This window comes from Saimiri boliviensis, chromosome 16 (assembly GCF_048565385.1).
Source record: "Saimiri boliviensis isolate mSaiBol1 chromosome 16, mSaiBol1.pri, whole genome shotgun sequence".
NCBI lineage: Eukaryota > Metazoa > Chordata > Mammalia > Primates > Cebidae > Saimiri > Saimiri boliviensis.
In genome coordinates, this window is record NC_133464.1 from 18,566,508 (window position 1) to 18,581,198 (window position 14,691).

A 14,691-nucleotide genomic window follows, 5' to 3' on the forward strand; every position below is an offset into this window, starting at 1 on the left:
CATTCATTTGTTCATAAATGGGTTCACTCATTTGAGATGCATTTAGTGTGAATCATATTTATCTGGCAAAACACAGTGCCCGAGGCTCCTGTGGATATCAGGGAAATTGGAGAATTCTTATGATAGCATGCCAGGCTCTTTATCCCCCAAATATTTTAATCTTGATGGTTTGGGTTACTTGGCCTACACGAGTGCTCACTCCTCTTCATGGTTTACTAAAAAAAAGAATATCTGGGGCCAGGTACGGTGGCTCACACCTGTAATCCCAGCACTTCGGGAGGCTGAGGTGGGTTGATCACAAGGTCAGGAGATCAAGACCACCCTGGCTAGCATGGTGAAACCCCGTCTCTCCTAAAAATATAAAAAATCAGCCAGGTGTGATGGTGCATGCCTGTAGTCCCAGCTACTCTGGAGGCTGAGGCAAGAAAATCGCTTGAATCCCGGAAGCAGAGACTGCAGTGAGCCGAGATTGTGCCACTGCACTCAAGCCTGGGCAACAGAGCCAGGCTCCATCTCAAAAAAAAAAAAAAAAAAAACAAAAAAAAACAAAAAAAAACAAAAAAAAAACATCTGCTTCCAGAGGATGGGCTCTGCTGTGCTGCTGTTCCTTGCCTCATTCACTTCACCTATTCATTTGTTCATTCACCAAGTATCTATTGAGCCAAAAAATGTATCTGAAACAATTAAACTCTGGTGATGGAAAAACCAAGGGAACATGGTTTCTAGCTTTGAGGGGCTCACAGCTAAGTGGCAGGGTCAGACATAGCAGGAATGAGTATCTGAATGCAATCCTTATGCAGAGAGTGCTGTCAGAACACAGAGAACGAAATGCCTACCTCTGCTTGGACAGGCCTGGGGAGACCACAGAGGAGCTGGTGTGTAAGTTGTCTTGAGAAAATCTGGTCAACCCTGATAGACAAGGGGGGCAATGGCATTCCAGGCAGAAGGGCAGCGTGTGTGAAGGGAGTGTTCCAAGTGTTCAGGAAACTGTGAACAGTTGTGTACTGATGGGGTGAGAGTGGGGGATGATGCTTGGAAGGTAGGCGGGAGAAGACCAGGAGGGGTTTTGGTTTTAATGAACCCCACCTCCGAAAGTTAGTCTCCTGCTTTTCTTCCATGTGGCCAAGCTTCACTTTTATCTCTACCTTGGTTTGATTACTAACCCAGGCCCCACCTTCCTTGCTTGAGAGTTTGCGTGTGGCCAAACCACTCCTCACCTGTCATGCCATCTACTTCATTCTTAAACGTCTACCGTTGCCTACAACCGACTTCTCCTGACTGAAGCTGTGCCAGCTTCCCCACATGCAGAATCTTAAGTCTCAGGAACTGAAGGGATTTTTAAGATCATTGGACTAGTCGCTTTTTGTCCCCTACTTTTTTTTCCCTGCATGAACAGACATGATAGATGATCTTTTTCTGTAAGACACACTACCAGTGTTGCACACACATATTTGGTTGCAGCAAATAAGATGGGCTGAAACCATGTTCCCTTCTTTCTAACTAAAATGATGCTTAAAGCCAGCAATTGAAAGTGCCATTAGTATAGGACTAACACCAAAGCTGCCGACATTGGCCCCCCATTAAATCACAGGTAGCAAATTCCCCGTGACTGATCTTCTGTCTTATCTCAGCCAGTGCTTGACTCCTCTTAAAGCACCCTTGAACTTCAGCTTGAATGAAGCTGATGATGGAAATTTCACTCTCTCATAAGGCAATCATTCAATTCTTGGGAAGCTTCCATATTAGACAATTCTTTTTAAATGGAGTAGAAGTCTCCCTTCTCTGACTTCAATTCACTTGTCTTAATTCCATCCTCTGTGGCTACATAGATAAATATAAGCATACTTCTACCTCACAGTCCTTTAAATATCTAACAATGATTATCCTCATAACAATTCCTTTTTTAGTCTAAATCTCACAAGATATAGTTTCCATTCTTGAGAGAACTTTATTTTGTCAATATAGCCCTTAAAATATGACACCCAGAACTAAAACAGTACTTCCAGTGTAGGCATACCAGCAAAGTACATATCTGGGACTAGTGCTGTTTTTATTCTGGATGAAATATTTCTATTAATGTAATTCAAGATCTTATTAGTTCTTCTGGCAATTCTATCTATTGGCCATTATTGCAATTTTCATTAGGTTAACCCCCTGAAACGATATTATTTGAATTACCAATGGTTTAGGTGTGTCTCACCCTCTAGTGTTCAGGCAGTTTTTAACTTCATTGTAAAACTTCACATTTATCCTGATTAAATTCCATCTTATTAGTTTTGCTGATTATTCCAAACTGTTAAAATCAATTTGAGTCTGCATCCAACATCTAGCATATCAACAATCCTTCCATCTTTGTGCCATTACTAAATCTAGTAAGCATGCCTATTTTATTTTAATCCAAATATTTAAGCAAAATATCAAGCAGGTGGAACTAAATACAGAGACTAGTGGTATGCTACTAATGACCATCTTCTCCTATGTTGCATTGATGCTAATTAACATTAACATAATAAAATATTTTAAACAATTTTGAATCCTGTTTGTCTATTGATATATCATGAATGATATTTTCAAAATAATATAATTTGGCAGTCAAAATACACAACTCATTTGGAATGAAATTCTTTTGGAAATGCAAATGGAAGTTACCATTTTAGTTCAATGCACTTTCTTACATGGAAAAGAAGCTCTTTAAAATTTTCACTAAGAGAATGAGGACGAACAGAAACTATAAAATGAAATCAATTTGTCAAATGTTCGTATAGAAAAGAATCTCAAAGGCAAATGGCAACCAAAAAACTGGAGAACTAACAGGAACATAGACAGAAAGGACTAATTTCATTAATATATCAAGAGTGCTCATATGAGTTTTTTTTTTTAAAGGTGCCCAAAGGAAAATGGGCAAAGGACATGAATAGGCAGTTTGCACACCCACGAGAATGGCCAATTAACAACAAAGAAATGTTCAAACTCACTCACGATTAAGTAGCTGGAAATTAAAATACAGATGAGATACCATTCTTCCTCTGTCAGCTTGGTGAATATTTAATATTTGATTCAATGTGGTGTTGTTAAGGGCACATGCAAACAAGCCTTCTCATGTGATTTGTTGTAAATTGGCACCAGCTCTGTGGAGAAGTCAACTTGAGGTTATCTGTCAAAGTTTAAAATACATGTACTCTATAATCTAGCGATTTTGCTTCAGGATTTTGTCCCACAAATATGTAGTAGTCCTACAAGGTACAAAGAAATAGAGAAGTTCCACAGGATAGACTGGATCTATTGCATGTCAGCAATGTGTCCTTTGGCAAGTTACTTAGCCCCCTTTATGACTCAGTGTCCTCATCTGTAAACTTGGGATAGTAGTGGTCTCTGCATAGTGGGATGTTGTGAGAAATAGAAGAGTTCTTTAGAACAGTGCTGGGCACACAGTAAGTGCTATATGTATGTTTACTTTTTTACTACTGTTATTTAGAAAGGTGTCTATTTCAACCTTTTAAAAGTCCATCAATAAAAGATAAATGTATTAAATCATGGTATATACATACAATGTGATATATGATAATTACGAAGAATTAGGTAGATTTGTAAATGTTGATTTGAAACAATATCTAAGTTATACATACACTTAAGAGAAAAAAGCAGAACAGTATGTATATGGTCTTATTTGTGTAAAAGGTTGTGTGCATTATGTTTTTTGTAAGACTAGACTTTTAGTAGTTTCACAGTTTGTAGTTGAACTGTGAAAACTGGGGAGGGACAGAAAGGCTTTTAATTTGCCTTTTTTTTTTTTTTTTTTTTTGAGACAGGGCCTCACTCTGTTGCCCAGGCTGGACTGCAGTGGTGCAATTATGGCTCACTGCAGCCTCAACCTTTCAGGCTCAGGTGGTCCTCTCACTTCAGCCTTCCAAGTAGCTGGGACTATAGGCATGCACTACCACACCCTCCTAATTTTTGTATTTTCTGTAGTGATGGAGTTTTGCTGTGTTTCCCAGGCTGGTCTTGAACTCCCTGAGCTCAAGCCATCCACCTATCTCTGTCTTCCAAAGTGTGTGAGTACAGGAATGAGCTACCATACCTGGCCTCATTTTTGTATTATATCCTTCTGTACTGTTTGAATATTCTAAAAATTATGTACATAGAGTACTTTCATACTAAAAAAATATCTTGCAATCTAAGGTATTTTTTTCATGAAAGAGAGGTAAGCATCTCAATATAACATGCTGGAAAGGGAAAATCAATAAGAAAGACTCTCTGGGTATCTCCAATATTCTACAAGAAGTAATAGGGTATTCTGGCAACTGGGAAGTAAGAAACACCCTGCATCGAATCCACCTGTAAGTCCCATTGGCTGTACTTTCAAACCATATTCAGAATCCACCCACTTCTCATCACTGCAATGACCAGTAGGAAAGTAAGCCTCCATTCTTGCTTACTTGGATTCCTGCAATTGTGCCTTTGTCCTCAAAATGTATTCTCAACAGAGTAGCTAGAGAGGGATCCTTCAAATGTATGATCATGTCACTCCTGTGCTCAAAATCTTCCAGAGTTTTTCCATCTTATTCAGAGCAAAAGCCCCATCTTTATAGCATCCTGGAAGGACAGAGTTCATACCAGCCCAGAAGGACCAAGCTCCCTCACTGTGCATGTGACATCGGCCCCTAAGGCTCTCTCTTCACTCTGCTCCAGCCCTGAAAGCCTCCTGGTTTGTGTCCTAACATGTCTGGCTAGCTCCCACCTAGGACTTTTGCATTTGCCATTATTCAGCCTGGAACACTCTTCCCCAGATACGCACAAGGCCAACTCCATCACCTTCAAGTTTTGCTCAAATCTCATCTTCTCCATGAAGCTTACACTGACCACTCTTCTCACCATTGAAACCCACCTCTCCCTGCAGAGTTCCACCACAAGCTCTCCTTTATTCCACACCTACCCCCAGTGCACACCATGCTCTAATGTATCTATTAGTTTACTGGGGTTGACAGGACAAAGTATCACAAAAAGGCGGCTTTAAACAATGGAAATTAATTCACAGTTTTGGAGGCTGAAAGCTCAAAGTCAAGGTGCCAGTAGGGCTATGCTCACTCTGGACTCTGGGTAGAATCTTTCTTTGCCTTTTCCTTGCTTTGGTGTGGCCACCAATCTTGGCCATGCCTTGGCTTGTAGCTGCCTTGCTCTGCTCTCTGCCTGTCATCCCATGGCCTTCTCCTGCTGCTATAACCCTCATATTGGTCATACTGCTGTGTGACCACATTCTAACTTTTATATCTGCAAAGAACCCATTTCCAAATAAGCTCATATTCTAAGGTATCAGGGGTTAGGACTTCAATATACCTTTCTGGAGGACACAGTTCAACTCACACCACATATTATATAATTTAATATTTTATCAGACTTACCGCTGTTATTGTCTTTCTCTCTTCATACAATATAAACTTCATAAGACATTTCTTTATTTTTTTGAAACAGGGTCTCACCCTGTCACGCAGGCTGGATTGCCGTGGTGTGATCATGGCTCACTGCAGCCTGGACCTCCTGGGCTCAAGTCATCCCCATGCCTCAGTCTCCCAAGAAGCTGGGACCACAGTCATGTGATCCCATGTCTGGCCAACTACAAAACTGTTTTGTTTTGTTTTGTTTGAGACGGAGTGTTTCTCTTGTTGCCCAGGGTGGAGTGCAATGGTGCAATCTCAGCTCACTGCGATCTCCACCTCCTGCCTCAGCCTCCTGAGTAGCCAAGATTACAGCTGCATGCCACCACACCCAGCTAATTTTTGTATTTTTAGTAGAGATGGTGTTTCACTGCATTGGCCAGGGTGGTCTCAAACTCTGACCTCAGGTGATCCACCCGCCTTAGCCTCCCAAAGTACTGGGATTACTGGCATAAGCCACTGCACCCAGCCAAAAACTTTTTTTATTTGTAGAGATGGGATCTCACTATGTTGTCCAGGCTGGTCTCAAATTCTTGAGCTCAAGTAATCTGCCTGCCACAGCCTCCCAAGGTGCTGGGATTATGGGCATGAGCCACACTGAGCCCAAAAAAGACTTCGTCATTTTTGTTTACTGATGAAACCCAAGGGCCTGGAGCAGCTTAACCATTGGTAGACATGCAGTCAATATCTTCTGACTGATACTGGGTATCATCACATGAGTATACTGGTCAGTAAGATCATTCCATTTGCTATGCTTTAATTATCCTGCTAACAAATGTTCTTTGGTTTCTTTCTAAAGAAAACACTGAGCAGCTAGAGATGGATTCTAGCTACCTGGTGGTAACGTTTCTCATTGAAAACTTATTCTGAACACCCAGCCTTCAGTAACTTATTGAACTTGCTATTTAAGTATGCCTATGAGTTAATGGCTCTAGCAGCTTCTCTCTAGCAAAACAGAGGGAGATCTGTTCTACCAAACTTATACGACTGCATAAGACTGCCGTGAAAGTGGCCTGCAGCCTTCTTCTTTTTTTAATTTTTATTTATTTATTTATTTGAGATGGTGTCTTGCTCTGTCTCCCAGGATGGAGTGTAGTGACATGACCTTGGCTCACTGCAACCTCTGCCTCTCATGTTCAAGAGAGTCTCCTGCCCCAGCCTCCCAAGTAGCTGGGATTACAGGCACACACCACCACTCCTGGCTAATTTTTTGTATTTTTAGTAGAGATGAGGTTTCACCATGTTAGCCAGGATGGTCTCAATCTCCTGACCTCGTGATCTGCTGGCCTTGGCCCCCCAAAGTGCTGGGACTACAGGTGTGAGCCACTGTGCCCCACCGGCCTGCAGCTTTCTGTAATGCCATGGCAGCAACCTGTGATCCTGCCACAGCATTCTTCAGCCTCCTTCTCTGGAGGAGATGGAAAGCCTAACCCCAGTCCTGGATTCAACCTATGAGCCTGGTTACGGTCCCCCTTGCACACAAGCATGGTGAATTTCTTTCACTCTGAAAAGGACATATTTCTGTTTACTGCTTCCTACCTCTGGACTCAGAGCTCAATAGACCTATATTTTCAGCCCTATTTGCAATTTTATTTTCTGTCCTGTTTCTGATACAGTGAAGCACTTACCTTGCATTTGAAGCTAGGCTACGTTTCTGGGGTTTTATTTCTGTGTTTTATCTGTCATTATTATACATTTGGAGCAGAGGGAATGAATCATGATCTCTCTGAGTCATCTTCAATACTTCTCAATTGTTTACAATCAAAGTTTATTACACAATACAATAAAATGTACACAGTGAAAAAAAAGATAGGTACACACATATCTAAGAGGATATCTTAAGTATATGTTCCATAATGAAATAAAAATAAGGCTTGTACTAAATGTTAGATCCATTTAATTGTAAAACAAATTTTGAGAAAAATGTTGCCCTGAAATATTACAATAATCTGGATCTGCATGATGGTTTCATAGGTACGTTTATGAATTAAAAAACTCTAAAGCTGTTAAAAAAAAATAAGTAAAGCTTATTCTGGCTTGCAACTCAACCTTTCATGACTTTGGTTAGTGTCAATACCACCTGAGTGAGCTAATACAACCGAATTTCTGAAAATGCAAAACTAAGGTCCTGAACTTCAAACCTATGTCCCGCAAGGAAAAAGGTGGTGGAGATGCAGAGAAATAGCTGATTGTGGGTGTTTGCGAGGGAAGGGCAGGTGGTGGCTGTGTTTTAGGATGATTAATCTGGATGTGATATGTGCTTTGTGGTATAAGAAGGGTGGGGACAGAGAGACAAGCACAGAGCCAATGAAATCCTTATCTCCGGGTAATATAGATGTTGAGAGAATGATAAAATCAAATGACATTGCAAATGGAAAATATCAAGATAGAAGTTAGGGAGCGATTCCCACACCAAATCAAATAATTGTATAAGATGGAATTGGGCTTAAAGACAAGAGAAAGTTATGAAGGAAGGCCGTGTCTTTCATGAGTTAACATTGCTGCTGTCTTGTTGCCACCTGGCTCTTTTGACTCCCCCTAAGCTGGTGGTAAGTGTGCAGGGAGCATGAAGGCATTTATACCCTGGCTTTGTCTAAAAGGAGCAAGCCAAGTTAACTAGTGGTTTCATGTTCTTCTTGGGCAGCTCAAATTCCAAGAAACCCTCCAGAGCTTTGGCAGCCCAGTTCAAACCAGAGACAGAGCTCTAAAATTACCCAGCAACTCTGAGTCTACAAACCTCACATCTTTACCCCCACCACCAGCCATGCATCTGGCTGGGAACCTCCTGTCTTTCTAAGGACCCAACTGACACATTACACATTAGGACGGGACTTTGGTGGTATCTCAGACTCCTTGAGTTCCCTGTTATGTATTACATGGTTTAAAAAAAATCAGATTTTTTCCTTAAAGTGAGTTAATCTTTATTTTCAGAGTATTTGGACAATCACAAAAAGCTGTGGTGGATTCAGGTTCTATGGGGATTTCACAACATAAAAATCAGGCATTGAAGTCTACCCCACATAGCTCCCTCATTCCGAGTACAAAAATTGATTTCCAATGGTTGAAATTTACACAATAAAGAAAACCTTCATTTTCAATTCTGCTCATAAAAGAGACAATATATGCAGCCTCCTCATTAATTGACTTTTCTGTTTTCTTGGATTCACTTCTTGAAGGAATCATTAAACATAAGAGAAAATGATTTGTTCCCATTGATTAGATGATGTGCCCATCTGACAGCCATAGTTTTTATATTGAAGTTATTATGTCATTAGTGTAATTTGCAGAATCAAGAATAAATTACTCAGGATCTGACTGAACTGCTAGCTATGTTTTTTAAAAAATAAATAAAGGCATCTTTAGAGGAAACAAATCTGGTGAAAACAATAATAGATCAAAAGGCCAGCGGCTCACTTTATAAATCACCACAAGGTAAAGGAAACTTGATTACTTAAGTAATGAGCACAGAAAAGGGAGGTTTCTCAAAATATCCATTTTCATATTGTGAAATTCTAAGGATTACTGCTACTTGGAAGCATTTAGAAAAGATGATGTTTCATTTTCATTGAGATTCCTTTCTGACTGTCATAAACATTTCATTGCTTAAGGTTAATAAGTTATACAGAGCATGGTAAAGCCAGGCTTGATTTGAGTCTCCTCAAGGTCTCTCCTGAACTGTGTCTTCATAGAGACTGGGGATACTGTGTGCTTGTGTAATTCTCAGTGACGTTTCTTTCCTGGTAATGATTGCCAATAAATTAATTATGACAAGCTAGAATTAACTCTGCCGTGTGCCTGGCTGTGGCTGACTGCAAAACTCCAGCCTCTAAGTGAATGTCCGGGTGTTAAAACTAAGTGAACCTTTGGAATTTTCTAGAAAAAAAAAAACCCTTGATTTCAACAGGTGCAGCTTGTGGACTCTTTCCCCATTCGATTTTAAGGGCTTTGGCTTTCACCCCTGCCAGTTCTTTGTGAACACAGAGTTGGCTGTGGGTATTTTTTTCTGACATTTGATAGGTGCCCAGCATAGGAAAAGATGTTTTCATTTTACCATGCGGGGAAAAATGGAGGCTCGGTTGACTTCATGGGCATATGAGCTATGCAGTCACACAGGGTCCTTTTACTTTGAAGGCTCAGCACTTGTTTTAATGCTCTGTGTTGCTGTCTACACATTCTTAATGATTTTGGAATAAGAGGCCTTGCATTTTCATGTTGCCTTGGGCCCAGCAAATTCTGTAGGCTGTCTAGAGTGGAGGGCTAGCGTGAAGCATATATTCACATGCCAAAGCATCCAGCAGATTCAACAAGCACAACCCATTTGCACAAGTCAAAGTCTAAGTGGGGAGTGACCATGTCTCCCATAGTGTGAATTTCTTTGGTTTCCCTTCCTTTCCTTCTTAGAATAATGGGAAAATGCTCATGATAGCCCTGTTCATGTCTTTGAGGAGTGATGAAAGATTAAATGCTGAAGATTAATTTTGCTGATAGTAAATAGAAAATTCCTTAAACACAGGCTCTTTATTCTAGGAGAATGAATAGAAGTTTTTGAAGTTTTCTGTTAAGCAGTGTATGCAGCTTTGTTGGGTTGCTGTTTAATCAGTATTAAAAAGTGAAATTATTTTTGTATTTGGCTCTCCTGGGAACACATAATGAGAACCTATTCTTTTTTTAGTCATGTAAAATTAATGTAGTACCTACCCATTATATGGGTAAGAAAACATAGTCTATGAAAAGATGCTCAACATCATTAACCATCAGAGAAATGCAAATCAAAACCACAGTGAGGAATCTCTTCACACCTGTTAGGATGGCCATTATAAAAAGATAGAAAACAAAAAACAAACAGAAAATAACAAGTGTGGGTGAGAACGTGGAGAAATTGGAACACTTGTATACTGTTGGTGGGAATGTAAATTATTACAACCATTATGGAAAATGATATGGAATTTCCTCAAAAGATTAAAAATAGAACTACCATAAGAGTCAACAATCCCTTTTTTTTTCCCTTGAGATGGAGTATCACTCTTGTCACTCAGTCTGGTGTGCAGTGACAGTCTCGGCTCACTGCAACCTCTGCCACCTGGGTTCGAGCAATTCTCCTGCCTCAGCCGACCATCTCATGCTTTTTTTATCCAAAAGAATTGAAATCAGAAGCTCAAAAAGTTATCTGCACTCCTATGTTCATTGCAGCATTATTCAAAATAGACAAGAGGTAGAAACGACTTAAATGTCCATCAGAGGATGAATGCATAAAGAAAATCTGATACCTATACACAATGGAATGCTATTCAGCCTTAAAAGAAGGAAATCCTGTCATATGCTACAACATGGATGGAACTCAAGAACATTATGCTAAGTGAAATAAGCCAGACACAGAGAAGCAAATGCTGTATGATTCCACTTACATGAGGTGTCTGAAATAGTTAAACTCATAGAGGCAGAAAGTAGAATGGTGGTTGCCAGGGACTGAAGGGAGGGAAAAATGGAAGAATTCTGCTCATCAGGTATAGTTTTAGTTATGTGAGATGGGAAAGTTCTAGAGAGCTGCTGTACAACTTTGTGCTCATAGTTAACAATATTGTAATGAACTCTACACTGAAAATTGTAGCAAGAGCCTAGAGCTCATGCTGTGTATTCTTTACCACAATAAAAAAGCAAGCAAGCAAGCATAGTCAATTCTTGTCTTTAAGGGCTGCATAGGCACTTGATTCCTGTATTCCCTCAACACCACCAACATTCATATATGCAGATATTTAGTCTAGATTACTTTAGCCTGGGTGCAGTTGCTCATGCCTGTAATCCCAGCGCTTTGGGAGGCCAAGGCAGGAGGATCGCTTGAGTTCACAAGTTTGGCACTAGCCTGGACAACACAGCAAAACCCCATCTATAAAAAAATTTAAAAATTAGCTGGGCATCATAGCATGCACCTATAGTCCTAGCTACTGGGGAGGCTGAGGTTGGAGGACTGCTTGAGCCCCAAAAGGTGGAAGTTGCAGTGAGCTGAGATTACTCCACTGCACTCCCGCCTGGGCCATAGAGCCAGACCTCATCTCAAAAAAAAAAAAGTAGATTACTTTAGCATATAGTTTTAGTTGCTCTAGATTTACTTTATCTAGAGGATGGGAGTTTGTTTGTTTGTTTGGTTGTTTTGAGACAAGGTCTGGCTCAGTTGCGCCAGGTTGGAGTGCAGTGCAGCAATCTCAGCTCACTGTAACCTCTGCTTCTGGGGCTCAAGCCATCTTCCCACCTCGGCTTCCCAAGTAGCTGGGACTACAGGCAGGTACCACCATGCCCAGCTAGGTTTTGTATTTTTTTGTAGAGACAGTGTTTTGCTGTGTGACTGAGGCTGATCTTGAAATCATGAGCTCAAGCAATGCTCCCACCTTGGCCTCTCAAAGTACTGGGATTACTGGTTTGAGCCACCACGTCCAGCCTCAGAGTTTGGGAGTTCAATGCAGTTATTTCCATAAAGGGCTAGGGGTGGGGCATTGGTTACACTTAATGGGCATGCTTCAGTTGCTGAGAATGGAAGTGTAGTATTTTTCTGCAGGTGAATATAGAGTTGACCTCTTTTGTTGTTTTTTTTTTTAACTTAATTGGTGATTGGAGGCATTTATATTTACCTTTGATCTATTTCTAACAACTGAAGAGAAGTGACTTTTCTGCTCTTCTCTAAGTCAAGTCCTGTAGTAATTGTTATCCAGGGACCCCTATTGGCTTTCAGGATGCCCCTGACCTTCCTTGAGTACCTCCTGAACTCAAGAGGTATCACAAAAGGACTGAGCAGGGCTAAGTTCAGCAGATGGAGTTTATCATGTTGGTAAAGTCTTCCACAATACAGGACAATGTTTGGAAAGTGTTGTATAATATGATTCTCATACATTGTATATTTCTACCTACATATGTTACAGTTCGTAAAAATGGCCCCAGTCCTTTACCTGTCATTACATTCATACTGGTGGCCATATCATTGTTATACCCTTCCATTCTAACACTGGGCTTAGCCATGCAACCTACTTTGGTCAACGGGATATTGAGCTGACATGATATGAGTAGAAGCTTGAAAAGCACTTGCATTATTGGGCTGGCTCATTTTTGCTGTCTATCACCTTCCTGAGAAGGACATGCCTGGTTAATGAGCTGGGCTGTCCTAGATCAGCCAATAATAGCCAACTGGGTCCCCCAGTCTTGTGAACAAGCCCAGCTCAAACAAGCAAATCTATCTACCAACTTGCAGCCTAGCCTTAGCTGTTGTAGCCAGATCAATTTAATCTCATTGACTCACAAGCTGAATGTGGACTGTATTTTCTATTGTGGTTTTGTGATTGTTTGTCATGTAGCCATATCGTGGCAATAGACAACGATTTATATGCTATTGTGTCACAGAATGCACTTTCTATATACTTAGGAGACCAGGAAAGGTATGTGGAGTGATAGTGGGTGGAAGTGATTGGCATAACTAGGTAGGACAGAGTAATCAGAGGTGGAAAAATCCCTTCTGCAAATAACAAATATAAAGAGTGTGTGAACTGTAGTTGGGAGCATCTGAATAAGAATGGAAACTATGTTCCTGATATCTTCTTAGCTCCAGGATCTAATGGAGGGCTTGGCAGTAAGAGAGAAGGAATTGATACATGTTAGCAGGGCAAAATTGAACATTGACTGTCCTGCTTTATTTTCTATTCACTGTATCTCAATTCTGGTTTATAAAATTCAAAGAAGCCTGGCTATAAGTAGACATTTCCTGAAATGTGTCATTTCCTTTTGATGGTGGCTGAAGGACTGATTGCTAAAAAAACGTATTTAAAAATTACTAAATTAGAATTTGGTATAATTTAGCTTTAAATTTCTCTCTGCTGAACAAATCCATTTAATGGAGATTATGCAAAATAATAGCATAACTGTTATTTGATAGTAAGTATTTAAAATATTTAAAAGAACAAATGGTTTTATTCACTCTGGCTTCCAAAACAGGCATACATATCTATCCCTAACATTTGGTGCCTTTGAGGCAATATTTAGTGAGTTCTACATATTAAAACACAGTTTATACCTGAAAACAGTTAACTTTATTCCAAAAATGGTTTCATTTTTAAAATAAATGAATTAGATGGGTTTTATTTTCAGCAAGTACAATTTAGTGAAGTTTCATTACATTTAGAAAAAAAATGTAATCATGAAAATTATTTGTTCATTTTAGAAGAGGTTTAAAAACTTTTAAAAAATTTAAATTCTATTTGGAAATCTTAAAATTTCCAGAAACACTATCCTGCCTTAAACTACCATCTGATAAGGATGTTATTAGAATGATCTTCACAGATTATTTTCTCCCATTTGAAAATGGGCTTGTTACAAAAATAGATTTTGTAAGGTTTGAAAACATTGTATGAAGTCACTTTTTTCCTATTTTGTTCCCTGTCCAACTGGTGAGTTTTTAACCTCCTGCCATTGAGGATTCTGGAGTTGCAGAAGGTCCTGATTAGAAAGATGGATTAAAGACTTAAATGTAAAACCACAGGCCTGTAATCCCAGCACTTTGGGAGGCCAAAGAGGGTGGATCATCTGAGGTCGGGAGTTCAAGACCAGCCTAACCAACATGGAGAAACCCATTTCTACTAAAAATACAAAATTAGCTGAGTGTGGTGGCACATGCCTGTAATTCCAGCTACTTGGGAGGCTGAGGCAGGAGAATCACTTGAACTCGGAAGGCAGAGGTTGTGGTGAGCTGAGATGACATCACTGCACTCCAGCCTGGGCAACAAGAGCAAAACTCCACCTCAAAAACAAAAAACAAAAAAATAGGAAAACCCCAAAAACTATAAAAACCCTTAAAGAAAACCTAGGAAATACCATTCTAGACAGAGGCCTTGGCAAAGACTTTATGATTAAGATGCCAGAAGCAACTGCAACAAAAACAAAAATTGACAAGTGGGACCTAATTAAACTAAAGAGCTTCTGCACAGGAAAAAAATGTATCAACAGAATCAACAGACAACCCACAGAATGAGAGAAAGTATTTGCAAACTGTGCATCTGACAAAGGTCTCATCCAGAATCTATAAAGAACTTTAACAGATTAACAAGCAAAAAGCAAGCAACCCCAGTAAAAAGTGGGCAAAGGAGATGAACAAACACTTTTCCAAAGACATGCATGTTGCCAACAAGTATATGAAAACAAGCTCGATTGAGCACGGTCACTCACAGTTATAATCCCAGCACTTTGAGAGGCCGAGGTGGGTGGATTGCTGGAGACCAGCCTG